Consider the following 25,561-nt stretch of genomic DNA (forward strand, 5'->3'; position numbering starts at 1 on the left):
TAATCCTGTTCAATCATAAACTGACGTTTCACACAGCACATACCTAAACCTTAACGTTCTTATTTGTTCATGTTTTAAGCATAAACTCACTTAATTTGTATACATTGTATACATTAATATCTTAAGGCATTTTGATTCTCAAGTAGATGTTTCTCTTGATTTAAGAATGATTAGATATTTGCACTGGAACACAAGACAGAAATCGTTCTCAAAGGAGAATCTCGATGAGAAACCAGGCGTTTCATCTCACATTTGGTATCCATTTTCCTTTCCTTTGACTTCAATCAAGACAAAAGCTGTTTGTTCTTTTATTATTTTTTCATTTCGCCGCTTTACACGCCGTCCATCCGTCCGCTGCTGGAAAGTCCACCTCCGTGTCATTTGGAAGCTGTTTGCCATCAGTGAAAGGGAACGGGCTGTGTTACTCTAAAGGAAAATTATAAACACAGAGGAGCATTTAGGCCCAGCCAAGCTGGTGGCTGTACCCACAGTGCTTTGTGCCATCTAGGACGAGGCTGGTTTAGGTTTCGGCCATGGGTTTATTTGTTAACACCATTATAAATGGTTAAGCCCTTGAACCTGCGTCCAGGAGAATGATGTCTGAAGCTTTAAATAACAAGCGTCTTTGATCCGTCTGCCAGCGAGGATCCGTGTGCATAAATAAACTGGACGACTGCGTAGGATTATGCATTCCGCTTTAAACTTTACCATGAATGCATCGCTGCCCGTAATATGGAGGCTTTGAAATGACTGGCTCATGTAGTTTAAAAATCGCTAATATTTTCCACCCGTTAACAACATTAATCTGCAGCCAGCTGCCATGTCATGAACTTACTACCGGCACATACTTGAACGAAGCAAAGCATTGCGAGAAATAACCACGCAGCTCGTAACCTTTTGAGCCGTCTTAAGAGGGAACATTGAAGAAAATGCCAAATAAGTGGCATTTAGAAAAAATTCTGAGGGAGTTTTTGAACAATATCTAGGCCTGATGTGAAGAGTATCATACAAATGAACGGAATGGGATAAACTATGGTACAAAAACTGGCATTTAAACCATTTCCACTCAGAAATTGCTAGTGAATTTTATAATTAATTTCAAAGAAATGTCAAGTAACACATACATTCTTGTAAAACATTCCCCAATAATCCAGCGATCATGTTTTAAACAAGGTTTCTGTATGGCTAAAGCATTTTTATCCATGCTAAAACATGGTCAGCTGGTCTACAGACCGGTTGGTTTTGATGGTTTTAATGGGGTTTGGAATCACATGGTCAGGCTGGGAAACCAGATAGACCAGCAAACCACCTTAGACTGTATATAATGCATCAAAAAAGAGATTTATATCACTTCTAGTCAATGCACAGCAACATCCATATTAATATAGAGTCTGTGGTCACATGGATCTGTTTATCAGCAAATGCTCATGCAATCAGAATTTATACTATTGGAAAATATAGTGGACATTGAACCTTCACAGAACATGCACACTATGTATATTTCATACTGCAAAAAAAAAAAAAAAAAAAAAAAACAGAACTAAAATGGTTTTGTTTTCCAGATTTTGGTCGAATGTGCAGCGCCAGCGAGAACTCGGTAACGTGACGAGGTCAAAGAGACGTTCATCTGTCCTCGGTGAACCAGTGAACAGAAGAAAGAGAAGCGTCAGGAAGTCCAACTTCACCCACACTGGCTGAAGGGTAAAGAAAACCTCCAAACGTTCACATATGGGTTAGCGGTTTGAGAGAGAGATGGAGGTCAAATATGAAGGATTTCTGCAGGTGCTGAGAGTGTGTGTGTGTGTGTGTTATCTTTATATATACTACAGGTCAAAAGTTTGGAATAATTACGATTTTTTTTGAAAGAAGTCTCTTCTGCGCACCAAGGCTGCATTTATTTGATCAAAAATACAGTAAAAATGTCAAACATTATTGCAATTTATTATATTTGAATATATATTAAACTGTAATTTATATCCAATGATCAAAGCTGAATTTTCAGCATCGTTACTCCAGTCTTCAGTGTCACATGATCCTTCAGAAATCATGATGATTTGCTGCTCAAGAAACATTTATGATTATTATCAATGTTATATTTTTGTGGAAACCGTGATTTATGATTCAGGATTCTTTGATGAATAGAAAGTTCTAATCTAATGCAGTCTAAATTGGCTGGGAAATCCCCCATCATGCTCTCTGCTTCAGCCGCTGCACACTCAGCGATACACACACATCATCCGTGCAGCATGTGTGGGTGTGTGCACGTGAAATACGATGTTTTCTTCAGACATCACGCCGCGGGAATGTTGCATGATGTCACAGAGCCTGTTTAAGCGCAGGATTGGCTGGTATCGTGGGCTCTGATGGGTGGACGAGGCACATGAGAGTCATTATTATCATAGAGGGCAATGAGAAATAAATCATGATGCTGAGGGCTCATTAATTATAAAGACACTTGTGTAAGTGCAAGTAAAACTCTGCAAGTAACTGTGGAATTATTGGGCAAAATCATTATAATAATCTGAAAAGTGTTTTTGACCTTGGATGCATGTAAACCATATTGTAACAAAATTAGGAACCTAAAAATAGCATAATAGAGGCACCAAGTATTTCTTTGAAATAGACAGAAGGATACAGACAGAGAAGAAAGAAAGAGCAGACGTGGCGTTTGTGACCAAATCTCAGTATAAACCTGATGTGTGCGACACAGATGTGGCTCATTAAAACCATTCGAGAGCGTCTCAGAAACACAGAACAGATCCATTTCAAGAGACCACCTGAGTAAATGTACACCCTCCATCACGACATCATTCGGAGAATGTGTTTGTGTTTATGTGTAATGCTGATTTGGAAACACTCTATCCCAGAAGAGAAACTATTAGATGAAGAATTATAGTCGTCAAAGGAATGACTTGATCTTCACATGAGCAGATGATGTTATGAAACTCTTCGTCTTATTGTACATGCACAGTTAAAGGAAGTCAGAACAATACGAAGCAAATAGAGTCTGTTTAACTGTCTTAATCATTTTTGGTTCTCTATAGGGTGTGTGAACACCTGTTATACATGAGAATTTCGGCTCTATAAGAACACCTGGCAAACCACACACACACACACACACATTCAAATAACTGTTTTAAAGCACAGCTTGGTTTCCTAAGCCAGTTTCCCAGGACCATCTAGTTTAGTTTTCATAACTCTGTTCATCAGGTTGAACCTCATAAAACACATCAAAGTTACACACACACACGTTACAGGCCCCTGAAGGGCTCAAGCGCTCATGTTCTCTGCTTTCAGGGTCTCACAGTCACTTACCAAAAGCATTTACTCGGAATGTGTTAAAATTGTTTTTAGTTCATTTCTGAACTAAAGCTCATATATATGCTAATGGACTACTAAAAGATGAGTAAGTAAACTTTTAAAAGATATAAAGATGTAAAAGATGTAAAATGTTCATGCTTTCTGTTCCAGGAAAATGGACTAAAAATGATGTCATCTTGCACTCAGGGGAGTATACTACTTTTTTATGTATGTATGTATGTATTTGCTTGTTTGCTTGCTTTATTTATTCACATCCATGCTTCTTGGTATGCCTGTTTATTTGTTTATTTATTGAATTACTTGCTTATGTATTTATTTATTTGCTTGCTTATTTATTTATTTACACCCATGCTTATTGATTTGTTTATGGTTATGTTTATTTATTTGCTTGCTTGCTGATTTTATTTATTTATTTTCTTATTTATTTATTTGCTTGCTTGCTTGCTTAATTATTTATTTTCATTTGTTTGTTTATTTGTATACTTATTTATGGCATTTTTTATTTATTTGTTTGCTTATTTATTTAATTGCTTGCTTATTTATCTAATTATTCATTTATTTAATAGCTTATTGATTTATTGTTTATTTATTTATTTATTTGCTTGCTTGGTTAATTATTTATTTTTATTTGTTTACTTATTTGTTTACTTATTTATTTATTAATTGCTTATTTGTTTATTTGCTTGCTTGCATATTTATTTAATTGCTTATTTATCTAATTATTCATTTATTTAATAGCTTATTGATTTATTGTTTATTTATTTATTTATTTATTTGCTTGCTTGGTTAATTATTTATTTTTATTTTTTACTTACTTATTTTTTACTTATTTGTTTACTTATTTATTTATTAATTGCTTATTTGTTTATTTGCTTGCTTGCATATTTATTTAATTGCTTATTTATTTAATTGCTTGCTTATTTATCTAATTATTCGTTTATTTAATAGCTTATTGATTTATTGTTTATTTATTTATTTATTTATTTGCTTGCTTGGTTATTTATTTTTATTTTTTACTTACTTATTTTTTACTTATTTGTTTACTTATTTATTTATTAATTGCTTATTTGTTTATTTGCTTGCTTGCATATTTATTTATTTAATTGCTTATTTATTTATTTGCTTGCTTATTTATCTAATTATTCATTTATTTAATAGCTTATTGATTTATTGTTTATTTATTTATTTATTTGCTTGCTTGGTTATTTATTTTTATTTTTTACTTACTTATTTCTTACTTATTTGTTTATTAATTGCTTATTTGTTTATTTGCTTGCTTGCATATTTATTTATATAATTGCTTATTTATTTATTTATTTATTTATTTACTTGCTTATTTATTTATTAACATCCTTTCCTATTGGATGCTAATTTGTTCATTTATTTGTTTACTTATTAATTAATTTATTTTTATTTGTTTGCTTATTTATTTTCTTGCTTATTTACTTTATTTGTTTGCTTCATTTATTTATCAACTTATTTTCTTGATTTGTTTGTTTGTTTGTTTATTGGTCAAATAGATGTTCCAGGACTGTGATGTAAATGAAAACAAAACTGTGATGTAAACGACTTTTGTCTGTTTAAGAAGAAGAGTGCTTTTATGCGTCCCGCCCTAAACTTCCTGTTTCAATAGGAAATTCAATAAATATTTTAATGGAGTCTTTAATGTGTTGGTATTTAATAGCGATTAAAACAAAAATATATTTGTGATAAAACAGTGATTGTGTTCTTGTGACCGACATTCTAGCAGCACATCATCTGACTATCACAGACACGACCTTTCCCCTAATTCTGTCTGACCTACATCTATGCACTTGATGCACACACACACACACACACACACACACACACACACACACACACACAAGCCGTCTACACTTGTTATGATAACAAGCAAACACACACACAGTCCGTCTACACTTCTGTTATGATAACAAGCAAACACACATGCACGCACATGTGGTGATATAAAGTCAATGTGATCACTCACGGGACTTCATGTGATTCAGTGTGTGTTTGACATGTTTTTTGCCCTCTGGGAACACAGTTTGACCCAGATCCTGTTCGCTGCGTTCAGCACCTCATCTTCCCGGTGTATTTCTGCTTGTATTGTGATGCATGTGTTTGATGTAGATGCATCGCACTTTTGTGCATCAAACGAGTTGCTGCATAAGATTGTGACGGTTTCTTGTGTCCTTTGAAGGGTTTCCACACAAAGCCTCATCTCACTGACTCTGACCTTTGACCCACATGACCCAGACACTGAGTAACAGGAAATAGTCCTTCAGATTAGTGACTAAATCAATCAGACTCGTCGGAAATAAACCCACGGTTTCTTCATGAAGTCATCTTCTCATGCCCAGTGACCTTCAGGAGTAAATTACCCAGATTACTTCACTGTGTGTGTGTGTGTGGGTTGCATTGAAAGCCTGATGAGGTCATCGCATGGCAGTAACGTGACTGACGCTTCATGCTGTTCGTTTGGCACAATCTTTAACAAGGCATTTCAGCATTAAATGTCACAGTTTGGTCTCATAATCAATGAAATTTGTTGTTTAAAACCCTGTAATGTATGCATCATTAACTGTGGCAGTGATAAACATCACCAAGTTGTAACTAGGCTTGTCAATAAATCAATAAATCAAACAAAACCTTACAGCTTTTATAATCCTCTTCTGTGTTACATTTAAGAATATATGTTGATTCAGCAATATTACATATTTTAGACTTGAATAAGACATTTATCAGGTTACCATTGTTTTGAATGCATCATGATTTTGCTGATTTGAAACAGTGTATTGTGAAAAGCGCTGTACATACATGTATAAGTGGATCCCATTCATACATTTTATATGTCAAATATTCTGTATTTTGTGTTTGTGTTGTTTGATCATGAATATTTATGTCTGAGTTGGTGATTTGTGCGGGTCATGTGGGAGTAAAAGCGACAGAATCATTTCTGAACCCACTGTTACGTCCTGATCCACCTCTTCATCGTCTACATGACTCACACTGCAGCACTAAATCTTCACAGATCAGCAGTTCGATCAGTTCTCGGCCCCCTACACACGCCATTTCACCAATAATCTCTGTGTGGAATATCATCTGTAGTCGTTTTTATTTGCATAGCACTTTCCAAGGAGCTTTACATGATGTTAATGTTTATAATATCTTAATATCTCATGACTTGTAGTGGCATTTAGCAGATTTTGATGCTAGAGAGTTATGCATGGTTGTCAGGGAGTTGCTAACTCTCATTTCATTCTTAATAATCTATTTATAAAAGCATTCCATGCATTACCGTACAATCACGATCGAAAACTAAATCAACATTCAATCTTTGTCCCTCAGCAAGCACCTTAGATAACATAACGCCCCTTTCACAAGATGTAATATAAGTCTCTGGTGTCTCCAGAATGTGTTTGTGAAGTTTCAGCTCAAAATCCCCCACAGATCATTTATTATAGCTTGTCAAATTTGCCCCTATTTGTGTGTGAGCAAAAACACGCCGTTTTTGTGTGTGTCCCTTTAAATGCAAATGAGCTTCTGCTCCCGCCCCCTTTCCAGAAGAGGGCGGAGCTTCAACAGCTCAACAACAACAAAGCTGGAGAATCTCACGCAGCCAAAATGAGGATTGTCAGTAACGGTGTTCAGCCTTACATTGTTCAAACCGGAGTCGACACTGATGGAGAGACTCAGGAAGAAGTTACAACTTTTAGACGTTTCTGAATGGTTAGTGGATAAATTTATGTAGATTCAACTCATCGACTAGCATGTGCCGTCATGTTCATCTTTTGTGTTGAATTGACCCTCGTTTGTGAAGCAGTACGGCGTAAAATGACGGCATGTCAACAACACTCTACTACAACAACTCTTCCTCTTCTCTAAAGCAGCCCAACATGGCCCCGCCCCCTTTTTTGTGTGATCTCGGGGGCGGGGTTTATGTACATTTTAGGGTTTGTGATGTCACTAACCCAGGAAGAAGCTCTTTATAGTCCCTACCAGCCATTTAAAAAGTGATTTCTGTAAAAGAAAATCTCTCTCTTGCGTTGAACTTTGAGCGTAGTAAATTTGCAGATGTTGTTTATGCTCAAACAGCAACATTACACACTAACTAAAGTTAAAAAAGTGAAATCATAATCAGCCACCCCTTTAAGCATTACTCCAGTGAGGGTTACATTTGAAACATTTGTTTGTTCTCTGAAAACAAAGTGAAATTCTTCCCCCAGATTCCTTTCCTGTGCCGCGGAGCGTCCAGATGCCCAGCGTTCCTCTGCTTTCACCTGCAGGATCAGAACAGGTACGTCAAAGGCATTCTTTCCTCCAGATGTGTCCGTGTCAAACTGGAACAGGCCGGCAGTCGGATCGCTCTCCCACGGGGCCGCTTCATGGAATTCCTCAGTCTGTTTACAGCCGTAAAGTGCTTGGAGTCTGTTCTCGCGCTCGTCTAATCCCCGTTTAATGGATCCAGTTTCTGGATGTTTGGAGAAAGGGCTGCAACAGGCCTCTCTGGTAAAGCTAGTTTAAGTAAGGTAAACCTCTCCCGCTGCATTGGGCCTTCAGATTAACATGAGAACCAGAAAGAGCAGGATTAGACCTGTAGACACCTGTTGGTGATACAGCAGTTGAATTGTGAGCAAATCTGAGGTTGGGAAACACAAAGGAACGTGTTTTCCTGGACTATGCGAGAACAAAGGATGATAAGAGAGTCTTGTGAGAGTTGTTCTGGCCTGAGGAGCTCATTTCGAATAATACTGCAAACAAAGGCCGCGTTTACTAGATGTTCCCTGAGAGTCGTTCATCAGTCCAGCTTATGGAGATCAAACGGTGTGTTAGCGTTGGCGTCGAGCCTCAGAGGGTGTGAAGTATTGAATCATGGCGCAGGTCAAGCTCATCTGGCCTGAGAGGAAGAGTCTTGGCATTAGCGTCCGGTTCCCTGTGACGGGTCTCTGGGACGGGCAGCTCTTCCTGGGCGGGATCGACTGATTGTTCTCGGCTTCACTCCACCCAGACGTCTTCCTTCAGCTCAGCCCTGATGTCAATCTCTCATGCTCTACATTATAAAGAACAGGAAGTCAACTTTAATCCACTTAACCCTTCATATCCTACTGAAACACACAGACATTGTTAAGCGATATGATCTGGCTGAATTCCAACACAATCTCATTAGTATTCAGATAAAATCTTGTTTTAAGGATGTTTGTTTTGACTAAAAAAACAAGATGATAATATATAAGAACTGCATTTTATCCATTCAAAAGTTTTTAAAGGGGACCTATTATGCCCATTTTCACAAGATGTAATATAAGTCTCTGGTGTCTCCAGAATGTGTCTGTGAAGTTTCAGCTCAAAATCCCCCACAGATCATTTATTATAGCTTGTCAAATTTGCCCCTATTTGGGTGTGAGCAAAAACACGCCGTTTTTGTGTGTGTCCCTTTAAATGCAAATTAGCTGCTGCTCCCGCCCCCTTTCCAGAAGAGGGCGGAGCTTTAACAGCTCAACAACAACAAAGCTGGAAAATCTCACGCAGCCAAAATGACTAAAGTTTTCAGCCTTACATTGTTCAAACCGGAGTCGACACTGATGGAGAGACTCAGGAAGAAGTTACAACTTTTAGACGTTTCTGAATGGTTAGTGGATAAATTGATGTAGTTGCTGTGGAGTTGATTCAACTCATCCACTAGCATGTGCCGTCATGTTCATCTTTTGTGTTGAATTGACCCTCGTTTGTGAAGCAGTCCGGCGTAAAATGACGGCATGACAACAACACTCTACTACAACAACTCTTCCTCTTCTCTAAAGCAACCAACATGGCCCCGCCCCCTTTGTTGCGTGTTCTCGGGGGCGGGGTTTATGTAAACAGCTCAACAACAACAAAGCTAGAGAATCTCACGCAGCCAAAATGACAATTGTCAGTAACAAAAAATACGGTAAAAATGTGAAATATTATTACAATTTAAGATAGCTGTTTTCTATGCCAATATATAGTAAACTTTAATTTATATCCTGTGATCAAAGCTGAATTTTCAGCATCATTACTCCAGTCTTCAGTCACATGATCCTTCAGAAATCATTCTAATATGATGATTTGCTGCTCAAGAAGCATGTCTTATTATTATCAATGTTAGTTCATATTTTTGTGGAAACCATGATACATTTCATTTTTCAGGATTCTTTTTTAATGACCTCTGACCCCAAACTTTTAAACTTTAGTGAATTTCATGAAAATAAAAGTATGCCGTTTACTAGGTACTGTGTTGAAAGATAATATGCTTTGAAAGATATTCAGTAGCAAGTAAACTAGATAACCAGGAGCAGAACTGGAAATTCTGCTTTAGTTTTTTGAGGCTTTGTAATATTGAATCTTTAGCACTTTTGGATGGACAGTTTACAAACATTTAATCAAGTTTCTACAGTGTTTTTTGGATCGACGCTGCGGTGTGATGATTTGAGAGACCTTTTCTGTTCAAATCACGTTTCAGCGAGACACTTGAGTGTAAATGTCGACACAATCAAATTCCCATTGAAGAAAACACCAGGAATGTTCTCGTCCAGTCTAAAGCACCGTGATGACAGCAGACTTTATTCCAGTATTTACAGTTGTTCCCGATGATGTGTTTCCCATGGGAAGGTGTTGTTTTCAAGTGAGCGTGAGGATGGATGGGAACTCTCAGCTTGACCTCCTTACAGAATGTTTACAAAGTGCCCAATCACATGATCCATTAGCTGACACTCTTATTGGCTACCTGTGGAGAGACTGTTTGTGTGAGTCACGGCAGGAGAAAAATTACACGTTTTTTCCAGTAATCTGCATTAAAACAGACGTGTCGTCTGGAGATCTTGAACGGGAACAAATAATTAACATGCACTTAATCATTTTATGACAAAACAATGTAAAATCATCTGTAATCTGATCAGTATATTGAGCATCTTCTGTAATTTAATCATGCAAAAATAAGGAAGCATTTGATGAATAACAGGGGAATATCAGGTCATCCTTTGATCGCGCTCGGACAAACACCTTCCCTACGGTCAGCAGTCATAAATCTGTTTCTCTTTACGCGTCACACCTATTATTTCAGACTTGACATGGCCTCCGTCCAGCATAAACAAACGACACACCAAGGAACTTAGGAGTGGTGCAAGAGGAAGCCCCTCTTACACTGTGTGTGTGTGTTAGACGGTGAGTTGCTCAAGTCCAGAACAGTAGGTCATGAGCGTGTGTGGCCCTTCTTCAGATCTACGTTAAATCATAACGTGTGCGGCTGGTCATGGGAATGTGGTCAAACGCCTGGACCAGCTGCTGTTCACCAGGAAAACTCCCTTTTTTTGAAGCACGTTCTTTTGTCTTATGTGAGAATCTCAGTTTTCGGTGTTATTAGATATGGCACGGTTTGAAGCAAATGCATTAGTTGACCTAAAAATCACAATTCTAGCATTATTTACTCACCCTCAGGTTCTCCTTTCATAGTGACCATGACTGTCTAAAAAGAACAAAGATGTCTTCATATCAGTGACGTCAAACCTGATGCATCGTTTTTAAAATCTGAATGCGAATGAGGATATAATTTTAGAGCTCATAATGAATTCATTTTTGCCCTGTTCCTCATACAATAATATCTTTCAGAAGACTTTCGGGTGCTTTTATGTGGGATTTTTTGGAACTTGTAACTATGAACTTCTTGTTGTATGGAAATGCAATTCCTAAAAATACATTTTGTGTTCCAGCGAAAAATAACAGCGCAAGCGTTTGGAACAGCATGAGAGTGAATCAGGGTTATTATCGTTAACTAAAACTATTTTAAAATGTAAAGAGTACAAGTACAAGAGACTTAAAAAGGCCCTATTTTGTTAAAAGAAGTAAAAAGAATTTGAAAATACCTTTGCAGCGAATATCCTGACTCCATCCACACTGCTGAGAGTGTCGTTAAGATAAAACTGCGCGCTTTTCTCTCAATAACAAAATAAACACACAACAAAATAGAGATGTGGATATATTTGCACCAGCTCTATGATTTTCCAGCTTCATGTTGAAAGATGAGGTCATTAAAATTACACTGTTATGATAGACTGATTATTTCAAACTATAGATCTGACTATGTGATTCTATAGTTTGAATAAATCCCTTTTCTTTGTACGACATGTTGACATTACAGTACAGAAAGGCTCTTTCTGCATTATCCTGAACATAACACCGTGTCCTAACTAAACGCGATGCAATACGATTCCAGCGACAAGCAATATACAAAGACGCAACACGACTCTGAGACACAATAATGTCAATCAAAAATCACATCCAATCAGAAGAGCGCGTAGGCGGGCTCTCTCGGCAAGCTCCTGGCACTCGTAACGAAATAATCAAATTCATATGGAGTCAAATTAATGCCTTAAAGTTTTGCACAAAAAATAAAGTTTTGCAAAACACAAAAAAAGAATTGAGCAATAAAAAAATGTTTTGCAAACAAAAATAAAGAATTGCAAAGGAAAAATAAAGTATTGAGCGGAAAAAAATAAGTTTTGCAAACAAAAATAATAAATTGCAAAATAAAATAAAGTAGTGCAAAAATAAAAATATAATCAATTACAAAAATCAATGACAGCTGTAATCCTATTTTATCTTTGCCACATATTTTTCATGCTCAAACCGACTAAATCATTTGCAACGCTCATTTTATTCTGCGTTTCAGTCAAGCGTGCGCTCACGATACCGGTTTTCCTTTGCGCTGCACTTTTCTGTGCGGTTCTCTTTATGGCACTGGTTTGACGTGGGGGTGGAGTCAAGAAACGGGGGCACGCCCCCGCGAAATGCATTGGAGGGGAACGTAATCGGCGACAGGTGAAATAATTCTTTGAAATGGTTAAAAATAATGAATGGTTTGTTTTTGTTGGTTTGTTTAGCATATGTTGTCGCCGATTACGACCTCCTCCAATGCATTTCTTATAGTAATATGACCCGTTGCACTCTGTCTCACTGCCTGTATCCACTTTTGTGTCCTTAAACATAAATTTTTTGGGGTCGACAGCTTATAAAAACCTATTTCTGGGTTTTTTAGCTTGTTAGTTGTGCATTGTCACACAGCAGCTTTTAGGCATTGTTCTGTTTTTTGTAATGAGTCAGAAAAGACAAGAAGGCAGCCTCACGCAATACAAAGTCAATGGAGACGGTTGGATTGTTTTTCCCCCGGTGGGCGTGGTTTTCAGATTATAATAAATGCGCTCTGTGTCTATGCTTGATCTGTTCTGTTGCGATCTGCGTCTCCTGCCGATGACGTGTTTCGCGGGGGCGTGTCCCCTTTTCTTGACTCCACCCCCACATCAAACCAGTGCCATAAAGAGAACCGCACAGAAAAGCGCAGCGCAAAGGAAAACCGGTATCGTGAGCGCACGCTTGACTGAAACGCAGAATAAAATGAGCTTTGCAAATGGTTTAGTAGGTTTGAGCATGAAAAATATGTGGCAAAGATAAAATAGGATTACAGCTGTCATTGATTTTTGTGATTGATTATATTTTTATTTTTGCACTATGTTATTTTATTTTGCAATTTATTATTTTTGCTTGCAAAACTTATTTTTTCTGCTCAATACTTTATTTTTCCTTTGCAATTCTTTATTTTTGTTTGCAAAACATTTTTTTATTGCTCAATTCTTTTTTCTTTTTTTTTTGCAAAACTTTATTTTTGTGCAAAACTTTAAGGCATTAATTTGACTCCATAAATTCATTAATATTACACAATTTTAACATTATTAAAAATACATACGGAGTTACTGAAACAATCTTTGTCATGGAATACATTTGTCTGTTCATAATGAGTAGACAGTTTGAACGTTCTTGTTTCCTTTTATTTATTTTGAAAATCTGAGGTGAATTATCCATTGTTGCTTTCAATTCGGTTATAAAAGACGCACAAAATGATATTCAAACTCACATTAGACACGCTTTTAACATTAAATAAAGCACATAAACATTACCTGAGATTTTCATTGCCATACTTTGTGTTGTTGTTCCAGCCGCGACTTAAAAAAAAAATAGAAACCGTTTCTAGAATCATCGTGTGTCGCCGTCGCGGCTAGTTAGGACAAAAACTCAGATTAACATGGAAAAGATACCTTTTACTTTAAAGATACGTTTTGCCGAGTCGCGTCGCGTCTGGTTAAGACACGGTGTAAGCGTTTGTCTCTTGTGTCATAGAATGGAGGAAAAACTCTCGGAAGCGCGCATAACCGTCACATCCATTTGATTTTCCCGCAAAAATGTCCAGAGTCCTTAATATAAACATCAAAGACTATAGAATAACACACGGCGTCACTCCTATTGTTTTGAATGGGAGAAAGTGCAACGCGCAGTATGGCAGAATAAGTCCCGCCTTCTAAATAAGAGCCAGTCGCCGTTTGGTAAAGTCATCGCGTCACCGCAGCGGCCGTTAGAAGCTCCGGTTTCTATAGAAACAGTCAGACTCGCGCCTCCAAAATAAGGCACAAGAGATGCGCATTTAGGACTGCGCATGCTTGATCCAACCTGAAAAATACTGTTTTTTTGTCATGATTCAATTACAAAATTTATGAGACAGTTGTTGTCAGATTTCATTGGTGATTTCATATACGAAATTTAATCGAAAGCTTTGGAGAATTTGATGTTTCCCCATTCAAAGAAATAGGAGCTGCACTTGCATGCCTGAGAGGCGTTTCAAAGATGGCCGCCGAGTGACATGACTCTTAAAGGGACTTTAGGTGCGTCCCAATTCGCGTACTTGTGCACTATTCTATGACGTTTTTAAGTATAAATAGTGCAAGTAGTGCATTCACACTGAAAATTCCAAAAAGAAAAAGTGCACGAAGTGTGGAATGTTGGACACTTCCTGCACTCAACTGTCGCAAAGCTTTAATTACGTAGAGGAGGGGGAGGGGGTATCGGACTCCGTTGTTAAATGACAAAATAACCTTATACAATTCACGCACTACATGGATGCATACATAGTGCATAAGTACATAGCGTATAAGTGCATAGTGTATAGTGTGTCGTTTGGGATGCAACTTTTGTAAACTTCAGTCTACAGGCTGTCATAGACAACCAAGGAAGGCAGGGAAGGTCCTGTTTTTTAAGTTTAGTTACAAAAGATGCTAAATGAGTTACTTGAAAATGCTTAATACATATAGCCCCTTTAACATGAAAACAAAATGTGTATATATATATATATATATATATATATATATATATATATATATAAAACAAATTCAAAATATTAATAAAAACTATAATGCCGTGAATATTCAGCAGTATCCAATAATATATTAATTGAATGTTGTGCTTTAAATCTAATTAACTTTATTCAAATTCAATTTTATCCATTAAGAATTGATGTGATGTGGGCGTTTTATATCTGAATGTTTCTCCTCTCCTAAAACTATTTGGCCTAAATGACATCAGCTGAACAGGAACGTCGATCGTTTCCGAGATGAAGTAAGTTATTACATGTTGATGAATGATTATGAAGACAAACATGTTTCTCTTTAGAATAACGTCACTGGTGAATCATTCACAATAAGAGAAGGAACGTGAATTAAGAGAGTAAATAGAGTAGATTTATGTTGACTTGAACAGTATTTGAATGAACAGTCGAACCCAAGGAACTCTGGGTGGTCAGAATGGGCGTGTCTGGTGGGACAAAAGAGGATTGAAAGAGTGAGAAGGAAGACGGGATGAAGATTGGCCTTGCTTCTCACGGCGGTGGCCCGATGTTGGTCTGGCACAGGAAATTCCTGTGCTTGTTGCGACTCCGCAGAGATTCCACTTCCTGTGGAGGTTCAGCAGCTCTTCAATCAGCTGAGGTCAGAAAGCAACAGTGCCATCTGACAGACCACCTTCTGCTGTCTTCTGGAACATATATATATATATATATATATATATATATATATATATATAGGTGGTTGCCAGGGTGTGTGTGTGTGTTTTAGTTTTAAGCAGGACACCAGCAGGCCTGCGGTTTCTGTCAGGCTTTATCTCACATGCATTTCACGCGGATCTTATTACACCCCAAGACATTTACAAGCATTTTCCTTCTTCAGGAAGCAGAATTCCTTTCCTAATGATGACACACATTCACCGAGGAATCCGGCCTGAGAATCCTCCATATCATTGAGGTAATACTGACTCATTATGCATGTAAAATCATATTCTAAAGAGCAGCAAACACACAGAATACCAAGCGCCCACATTCATGGTCTGCATTAGGATCACTGAGTTTCTCATCATTGATGTTGATGCATTTACACACACTGACAGGAAAATGTTATGTAATATTAAACTGCATGAAATAACATTTGACAATAACGAGAAGCACATGCTCTTTCTGCCGAGCATTTTCGTGATGTATTCATTTATTATGGCTCTTTATGCATTTCATCAGAAACTAAACAAGAAGGCCCTGCGGCAGCAGAAGTTTGAGAAATGCCTTCCATCATTCCGGAGCAAAACGAGGTACCACCCATACAACACAACCCGCCCAACACATCCGACTAACCCTGTACCGGGTCAGTGCCAACAACATGTAGAAACAATCTGTCGTTTCCTTGGGTTTCCACCTCATACTTTGTTGCAGGTTTGTTGGAACAGCGTCTTGTGTAATCAAATGCAATAAATTTTCCTGTGCGAAACAAACAAACAGTGTTAAATGTGCGTTTTATGGCAGCGGTGCAGATGTTTTCCATCACTGAATGGCAGAATCCAAACATTCAACTTCAAAAGCGTTAGATAAGATCTGAGTCTAAGAGCTCAGCTGATCTTGCCTTCCAAGCAGAGTCAAAGCAAACATGGGTGTCAAACTTTATTTGGAGTTAAAAGTTTGTCAAATGAACTTAAATGCTTCTCAGTGTGACGGTGTACTGAATATATTCACTTGAATCTGTGAAATAGTTTAATAATGTTGACTTGATTGTTGAAATGTAATGTTAGACGAGACCTCTAGGGTCAAAAAGCGAATGTGGAGCTTTTGGAAAATCTGCCATTTCCAACATATCCCACATCTCTGATTGAGGGTTTCCATACTAATACTCTCTGCCAGACAATAAAAGGGTTTGGATTCATTTGTGCGCAGCTAAATCATAAGAGGAATCGTCAATATGCACATTTTCGTTATTTGTTGAGCTTCTCCAGACATGGAAAATTTGTGGGTGTGGAAAATGTTTTGGGCAATGAATTTGTTTTGCAGTAATGGCAGAAAACACATTGGTGAGGACAGTCTGTCTAATAAAGACAGATCTCTGTTGATGATGAGAGCATTTTTTGTTTACTATGTGTTTAAAAGCATAGTTAAAGTTGGCATGAAAGGGAAGTTGCGCTGCTCTTTTCTTCCCTATTGTGTCGTATATCTGAGTGAAATGCTTCTGGAACAAGAACAAATATAAGGCGGGGCTTCATTTTGTCCGTGGCGAATTGATTGGATGGTTGTGGATCTCATGTGAGTGACAGGTTGCCACGCCCTCGTCATCAGAGAAGAGAAGAGATGCTGCAAGAGGGAGAGGAAGTTATTCTGGTTCAAGATTATGAGACACATGAATTTAACACAATAATGATGATATGCACCAATAAATCATTTATAATAAACACTGCAATATTCCATTAAAAACAAGAATTGCCCATTTTGATTAGATGGTGACTTTAAAAGTATCTTTCTCTATAAACAGCTATTCAAAATGAATATGAAAAAAATGCATGCTACATAAAAAATGATAACTGTTTAATTTTTTATTAAAGAAGATGTTAGCTTGGACTTATTGCTGCTGCTGCTGCTGCTGCTGCTCTTGGTTATTGCTGCTGATACTGCTGTTATTGCTGCTGCTGCTGTGGGTTATTGCTGCTGATGCTGTGGGTTATTGCTGCTGATGCTGTGGGTTTTTGTTGCTGCTGTTGTTGGTTATTGCTGCTGATGCTGTGGGTTATTGCTGCTGCTGTTGTGGGTTATTGCTGCTGCTGTTGGTTATTGTTGCTGCTGTTGTTGGTTATTGCTGCTGCTGCTGTTATTGTTGCTGATGCTGTGGGTTATTGCTGCTGCTGTTATTGCTGCTGATGCTGTGGGTTATTGCTGCTGCTGTTATTGCTGCTGCTGCTGTGGGTTATTGTTGCTGCTGTTGTTGGTTATTGCTGCTGCTGCTGTTATTGCTGCTGATGCTGTGGGTTATTGCTGCTGCTGTTGGTTATTGCTGCTGCTGTTATTGCTGCTGCTGCTGTTGGTTATTGCTGCTGCTGCTGTTATTGCTGCTGATGCTGTTGGTTATTGTTGCTGCTGTTGTTGGTTATTGCTGCTGCTGCTGCTGCTGCTGTTATTGCTGCTGATGCTGTGGGTTATTGCTGCTGATGCTGTGGGTTATTGCTGCTGCTGTTGGTTATTGTTGCTGCTGTTGTTGGTTATTGCTGTCATTGTTGCTGCTGCTGCTATTGATGCTGCTCTTGGTTATTGCTGCTGATGGTTATTGCTGCTGCTGATGCTGTTATTGTTGCAGTTGTTATTGCTGCTGCCGTTATTGCTGCTGATGCTGTGGGTTATTGCTGCTGCTGCTGTTATTGCTGCTGATACTGTGGGTTATTGCTGCTGCTGCTGTTATTGCTGCTGCTGTTGGTTATTGCTGCTGATGCTGTGGGTTATTGCTGTTGCTGTTGGTTATTGTTGCTGCTGTTGTTGGTTATTGCTGTCATTGTTGCTGCAGCTGCTATTGTTGCTGCTCTTGGTTATTGCTGCTGCTGCTGCTGCTGCTGTTGGTTATTGTTGCAGCTGTTATAGCTGCTGCCGTTATTGCTGCTGATGCTGTGGGTTATTGCTGCTGCTGCTGCTGCTGTTATTGCTGTTGATGCTGTGGGTTATTGCTGCTGTTGTTGGTTATTGTTGCTGCTGTTGGTTATTGTTGCTGCTGTTGTTGGTTATTGCTGCTGCTGCTGCTGCTGCTGTTATTGCTGTTGATGCTGTGGGTTATTGCTGCTGCTGTTGGTTATTGCTGTCATTGTTGCTGCTCTTGGTTATTGCTGCTGCTGCTGTTGGTTATTGTTGCAGCTGTTATTGCTGCTGCCGTTATTGCTGCTGCTGCTGTTATTGCTGCTGATACTGTGGGTTATTGCTGCTGCTGCTGCTGCTGTTATTTTTGCTACTCTTGGTTATTGCTGCTGTTATTGGTTATCGCTGTTGTTGTTACTGCTGCTGATGTTATTGTTGCTGCTCTTGGTTATTACTGCTGCTGCTGCTGTTATTGCTGCTGTTGTGGGTTATTGCTGCTGCTGCTGCTGCTGCTGTTATTGCTGCTGATACTGTGGGTTATTGCTGCTGCTGCTGCTGCTGTTATTTTTGCTACTCTTGGTTATTGCTGCTGTTATTGGTTATCGCTGTTGTTGTTACTGCTGCTGATGTTATTGTTGCTGCTCTTGGTTATTACTGCTGCTGCTGCTGTTATTGCTGATGCTGTGGGTTATTGCTGCTGCTGCTGCTGCTGCTGTTATTGCTGCTGATACTGTAGGTTATTGCTGCTGCTGCTGTTATTTTTGCTACTCTTGGTTATTGCTGCTGTTATTGGTTATCGCTGTTGTTGTTACTGCTGCTGATGTTATTGTTGCTGCTCTTGGTTATTACTGCTGCTGCTGCTGTTATTGCTGCTGCTGTGGGTTATTGCTGCTGCTGCTGCTGGTATTGCTGCTCTTGGTTATTGCTGCTGTTGCTTATTGCTGCTGCTCTTGGTTATTGCTGTTATTGCTCCTGCTGATGGTTATTGCTGCTGCTGCTGCTGTTATTGTTGCTGCTCTTGGTTATTGCTGCTGCTGCTGCTGCTGTTGGTTATTGTTGCAGATATTATTGCTGCTGCTGTTGTTTCTGCTGTTGGTTATTGTTGCTGCTGTTATTGCTACTGATGTTATTGCTGCTGCTGTCAGTGTTATTGCTGCTGTTGCTGCAGAACAAGTACAGGACTTGCTACTACAAATACATACACAGCGCACTGCTGTGAGCAAGTAAGACATGCTGCTGCTTTACAATATAGCGTACATGAATTACCTGTCACAGATCTATACAGGTGGAGCTGGGGAAGGTGGAGGTTTTCTGAAAGTGTGCTGAAACTGCTACAGCAAATGCTACGGCAAATGCTGACAATGTATTTGAAGGTTGAGCAGCGAGCTCATTGGCTACTGATACAGCTGGAACCAATCAGTTGTGCCCTATAGAGAACGATGTGATTGCAAGCAGATTGAGTTAAGGACCTATCAGCCTGCGCCATCTAGAGTTTCATGACAGAACTTTGTTATTAAATGTAACATTTTGAAGAATTAAAACTAATGCAGGTTTTTCTTGTAAAATGTACTCCAATAATCTTCAGCTTCAAAAAATCATTTTTACAGTGTACGTAGAGCATGCTGTATTCTCTGTCTAGACTAAGCTGTTTGCACCATTCGCTGACACTGAAATGATGCACTGATGTGCGTTGAACCTTTGGAGCCACTTGTGGAGTCAGTCGGACAGCGATTTACTGCCCGACTTGATCCCCCTCCATCATCTGGAGCAGAATTACACCGGAATCTGCACTCTGTCATTCCAGACCGACTCAGACGTTTTCCTGGAGCGGACGCAATTTAACTGTGGTTGGCACCGGACTGAGAGTATTGAGATGAAAAGATCCTGTGCTACTCATATTTATGAATAAGGTCTGAACTCACTGAAGTGCTGCTGCTTTATGTATAATAATAATAATTACACTCATGAGCAAACCCATTGCTGTGTAAAGTGCAACCCTTGACATTTATATGAAAGTGGTTAGTAAACAAGTCATGAAATCCAGACGCTTAATGACAGTGTGTTAATGTTAAGGAGTTGTTTGCTCTGTTTCACATGGTCATGATAAGTCATCACAGGCGCTCCCGACTCGAAGGTTTTTCAAAAAAGTGAGACGCCACGTTTAGGCTAAATTCTTATCCCAGAATGCATAGCATGTTGAGAGTTTGAGAAATGGTTTATTGGTAGATATATTTTGTTGAATACTGAAAGATACACTGAAAATAATGATGCAGGATTTAGTAGTAAATTTCTGACTAAAAATATGAAAACAGTACATTCATACATTTTAGATTTGATCCAATTCAGCTTTTGGGGTTCCATCGGGATGCTGACTTTGAAGACAGTTCACTAGGATTTGGAACAAAGCCATTGTGTAGTAAGTCGATAGCGTTGTTTTACTGTTTGTGTGTTCTTGTTTACAATGTAGGTATGAATGGAAGCTTGTTTCTGCCATGGAATAAAAAAGGTAACCTGAGCCTTTTTATCTCTCAGTTCTAACTTTTTTCTTGCGTTTATATCTTACAATTCTGAGAAAATAGTCAGAACTGGGGGGTATAAATTCTGTGGCAGAAGCAAGCTTCCATAGGAATCTATGCCAGTGCTTCAGATGAGCCGTATTTGATGGTATGGAAAGCCGCTGATACTGGAATGCACTGCCTGTTGAAGGAAAGGGTGTGGATACAATTACTGCACAAATGACTTGTTATTGCCCTGCAAACTGTAATTACTTCTGACATAGTTTGGCTCAGATGCTCAAGAGCGCCACAGGCATATTCCATTAGCACTGGGCTCTTGGGTTTGTTCGATTGTTTGTTTTTAACGTAGAGGACGGCATGCAGTCTTGGCTTTTCCTCACTTCTGGTGGCTTACGATCTTATCTCTTATCTCTTGAATACCCAGAGAAATGGCTCAGGTGTTGTTTTCCAGGCAGACTTCATCATATTTTACTTTCAACCAAAGTTTGGCCCCTTTATTAATGGCCCCAGCAGGTGTTTGACTGGACTGAAGCATGAACTCTCTGGGAAAACTTGCTTTTGAAACACTTTTGTGCAGCAAGTAAAACATGTAATGACACTTTCAAGTCAGTTTTTCATGTTCTGAAGAAAATATCTGCCTGAGCAAAACTTACTTCCGTAGTCATTTATATGTGTTCTAGGTGGGTCAAAATGCATGAACAGCTTGTCTACATAGAAAGCAACATTTGGTTCTAGAAGTAAAAGTCACATATAGGGAAACTGATTTCCATAACTTATAGACAGACCTACTGTAAGCTACGAGGTTGTTAATTGATGGTATATGTTTATGTTGAAGACAACAGCCCATAAGTTTTTTTTTTTTTTTTTTAAATAATCATGCTTAACAGCAGAATGGTGAAAATCTCCATTACCCATGATTCTGCAGAGAAATCTCCACCAATCAGAGAATTAAAACAAGCAAATCGTGTCAAAAGACCCAATGAAGTGACAGTCAGTTTCCATACGGTCTCAAAATATTTTATGCATATTTTGCAATAAACTTCAAATATGTTGTTTCTATGTACACAGTCAACATCTTTTAATCAATAGTTTCATATTTCTTTGTAATGTTGTGATATGAAATTTGGATCATGGTTTATAACTCTACATATACTTGAGAAGCAAAATGGTAGTAGTGATGATTGCTGCTAATTTACACACATCCCACGGTACGCTCTCTGATAGCAGCACCTGCTCTTTATGTGCAGTTCGACGGCTAGAGTTTCTGTAGAGGTTATATGTGTTCTGTATAGTCTCGACTGAAAGACCCCCATGTGTAATTGTTTCAGACGGAGGGGAGTGAATGCGGGAGACTCTCTCTCTCTAGGCCATGGGGCTTTCCTGGAAAAACTGTTGAAGTGAAGCAGATATAAGACTAATTGGCCTGTCTCCCTCCAGCCCGACTGCCTGCCGAGGCTTTCAGTCCGGCCCGAATAACTCAAGCATGGGAAACTGTCTAGATGATACACTCGTTTTGTCTTCATGTGCATTTGGCATGTCTGAGATCAAAGAAAAGAATACAGTTATTATAGGAATTTGTAGTGCACAATGATTACAAGAATAACAAGGTATTAAATCATAGTTGAAGATGTGTACTTACAATCAGTGACCAGAATAGCATGAGTCTTGAGGGTGGACTCTTCATTTGAGACCGGAGGACAACAACCAGAACACTAGGCATGATTTGAGCAAAAAATCATGATTTTTCTGAAAAAAAAAAAAAGTGATTTAACATGCATAAATAAATAAATGAGATTTGCTCTGCTTGCTTGTATGGCTGCACATTTTGCCCAAAAATGTTGTGATAATGTAATGATTGCATGTCAACACTTGTGTCAAGTTCATCTGAGTGCATTTGTTGTGTGTTTCATGTGTGTGTGTCTCCCGCCCGGTGACGACACACATGTGGCTCTCATGGGTGTGATTGTGTGACTTTTCACAGAAAGTCCCATAACCTCACACCATTAGGTTCTTAACATATATTTGTATTTCAGTCAGTAGAAGGTTATGAAGCTCTGATGATATCTGATGCGTCCATATACAGTAGCACTGGGTGAATTGATTCGACAGCAACTTAAACTCAGAAATTGCTAGTAAATGTCACAAATAATAACAAATTGAGTTGTATCCAGCTGCTATGGTAATTTAACAGATTTTTAGCACATTGCTATGCAGTTGCTAGAGAATTATGGGGTGTTTCCAGGGCGTTGCTAAGTTACTAAGCTGTTGAGAGTGATTGCCAGGGTGTTTTTTACAAAGTTTCTAAGGTGATGTGAGCTTCTCTTCTTTTTTCTTTTTTTTTTAAAGGAAATTGCTATACAGTTGTCAGGGTGTTGCTATGTGGTTGCTAACATGATGACAGTGTTTTTTTATGTTGCTGTGTATTTGTTAGGGTGTTCCTGTTGGTTTCTGGGACATTGCTATCCAGGTTCTATGCAGTTGCTAGAGTATTATGGGGTATTCCCAGGGCATTGCTAAGTTACTAGGCAGAGTGGTTACCAGGGTGTTTCCAATCAGTTTCTAAGGTGATATGAGTTGTTTTACATTGCTATGCAGTTGCCAGGGTGTTGCTATGTGGTTGCTAAGATGATCTCAGTGGTTTTTATGTTGCTATGTGTTTGTTAGGGTGTTCCTTTTGGTTTCCTGGACATTGCTATCCAGTTAATATGCAGTTGCTAGGGCATTATGGAGTGTTTCCAAGGTGTTGCTAAGTTACTAGGCTGTTAAGAGTGGTTACTTGGTTGTTTCCAATAAGTTTCTAAGGTGATGTGAGTTGTTTTACATTGCTATGCAGTTGCCAGAGTCTTGCTATGTGGTTGCTAAAATGATCTCAGTAGTTTTTATGTTGCTATGTGTTTGTTAGGGTGTTCCTGTTGGTTTCCTGGACATTGCTATCCAGTTGCTATGCAGTTGCCAGTGTACCCTGACCTTTGACCTCAGACAGGTTCTGTTGACCTAAGGTCACAGTGTAATGTAGTACCTGTTCACTAGATACGTTGCTATGTGGTTGCTAGGTTGTCACTTTGGATAAAAGCATCTGCTAAATGAATAAATGTAATGTAATTTTGGAATCATGTGGATTTCATTGAGCAGCGTGTGTTCTTAAGGTGTTGTACAGTTGGGGTGTCTCCAGGGTGTTGCTATGTTACTAAAGTGAAATGTTTTTTTAGTACATTCTTAGACTGTTGAGAGTGGTTGCCAGAGTTTTCTACCTAGTTTCTAAGGTGATGCGAGTTTTATGCGGTTGCCAGGGTGTTGCTATGTATTTGCTAAGATGACGTCAGTGGTTTTTAGCACATTGCTATGCAGTTGCTAGAATATTATAGGGTGTTTCCAGGGTGTTGCTAAGTTACTAGTCTGTTAAGAGTGGTTACTAGGTTGTTTCCAATACGTTTCTAAGGTGATGTGAGTTGTTTTACATTGCTATGCAGTTGCCAGGGTGTTGCTATGTGGTTGCTAAGATGATCTCAGTAGTTTTTATGTTGCTATGTGTTTGTTAGGGTGTTCCTGTTGGTTTCCTGGACAATGCTATCCAGTTGCTATGCAGTTGCCAGAGTATTATGGGATGTTTCCAGGGCATTGCCAAGTTACAAGGCTGTTGAGAGTGGTGTTTCTTCTCAGTTTCTAAGGTAATATAAGTTTTTCTTTTAAGTACATTGCTATGCGGTTGCCAGGGTGTTGCTATGTGGTTGCTAAGATGATGTCAGTGGTTTTTAGCGTGTTGCTATGTGTTTGTTATGGTGTTCCTGATGGTTGCTTGGGCATTGCTCTCCAGTTTCTATGGTAATTTGACTGATTTTTAGCACATTGCTATGCAGTTGCAAGAGAAGTATGGGGTGTTTCCAGGGAATTGCTAAGTTACTAGGCTGTTGAGAGTGCAAGCACACACTGAAAAAGAATGTTCTTCATAAGAAATTGTTAGTAAATGTCAAATAATTACAAAGAAACAGCAAGTAACACATTGAATTAAAAATGCAAATTGTAAGTAGAAAGACTAGAAATAGTATTGTCTTATAAAATGCACTCCAATAATTTTTTGTTTTAGTTTTAACTTTGAAAAATCATTTTTATAGTGCATACTGTCAGGTAAAGTAAAGAAAAGGAATGTTCTTGGGTTGATGAATCATGTGTTTTCATGGAGAATATTTGTGTTGCATCATCAAAGAATTGGCTAAAAGCTTCATTGTTCTAGAAAGAGCCGGTAAAATGACATCAGCCACGTGATAAACTACATTTTCACAGTGAGTCATTGTGCACAACGCAACATGCAACTGCACTAATAACTCAAACTTCAAAATTAAAAAGAGGTCCATGTCTATGTCAGTCTACGTTTTGGTTGCTCTAATCCTTTATATCTGTAGCGCTTTATACAGTACAGATTATTTCAAAGCAACTTCACATTAATGCATCAATTTCAGCCCTAATAGTGCAAAGTTCATCAATTATGAAGCGCCATTTACAAATAAAAAGGACAAGCATCATGCAGAAAGTGTTTCATGATTGAATCCGAATGATAAATGTGGAATCTTCTCAGCTGCATCATGATATCATTCCCAAAGCAAATAGAAAGTACTTTCCCTGCAGATATTTACCCTCCCTTTACATCTTCTGTGTATGAATCACTCGCATCGCTCAATAAAAACAGCATATTTCACACACAATGGCCTCATTGAGAGCAGCGGCCAACGGTTCGCTCGCCTCTTCATCATTCCCGCGTTCTTGACGGTCGAGTTCATGCCTGTTGATTTCCTAAATAGAGGTCAGACGCTTTGATAGACGGCGACCTCGGTTGAGAGAGACAGACTGAATCTGGCACAGACCAGAGAAGCGCTTGTCTCCACATGCCAAAGAAAAAGAGAAAGTTTTTCCATTTTATTTCAAATGAAACACTGGCTGAGCATTTGGATCTGATGCTCACTGT

At 38.6% G+C, this 25,561-nt stretch overlaps 1 long non-coding RNA gene across 1 annotated transcript in view; it reads left to right on the forward strand.

Annotated features, from left to right (window-relative positions):
* LOC125272974 overlaps positions 1-3,659 on the forward strand; it is a 10,323-nt gene extending 6,664 nt beyond the window's left edge. Inside the window, exons 2-3 of the long non-coding RNA XR_007185979.1 lie at positions 1,563-1,701; positions 3,472-3,659. This is a non-coding gene — a long non-coding RNA (uncharacterized LOC125272974). The remainder of the gene's footprint in view (positions 1-1,562; positions 1,702-3,471) is intronic.
* The last annotated feature ends 21,902 nt before the right edge of the window (positions 3,660-25,561 follow it).

This window comes from Megalobrama amblycephala, linkage group LG7, assembly GCF_018812025.1.
Source record: "Megalobrama amblycephala isolate DHTTF-2021 linkage group LG7, ASM1881202v1, whole genome shotgun sequence".
NCBI classification, from domain to species: domain Eukaryota; kingdom Metazoa; phylum Chordata; class Actinopteri; order Cypriniformes; family Xenocyprididae; genus Megalobrama; species Megalobrama amblycephala.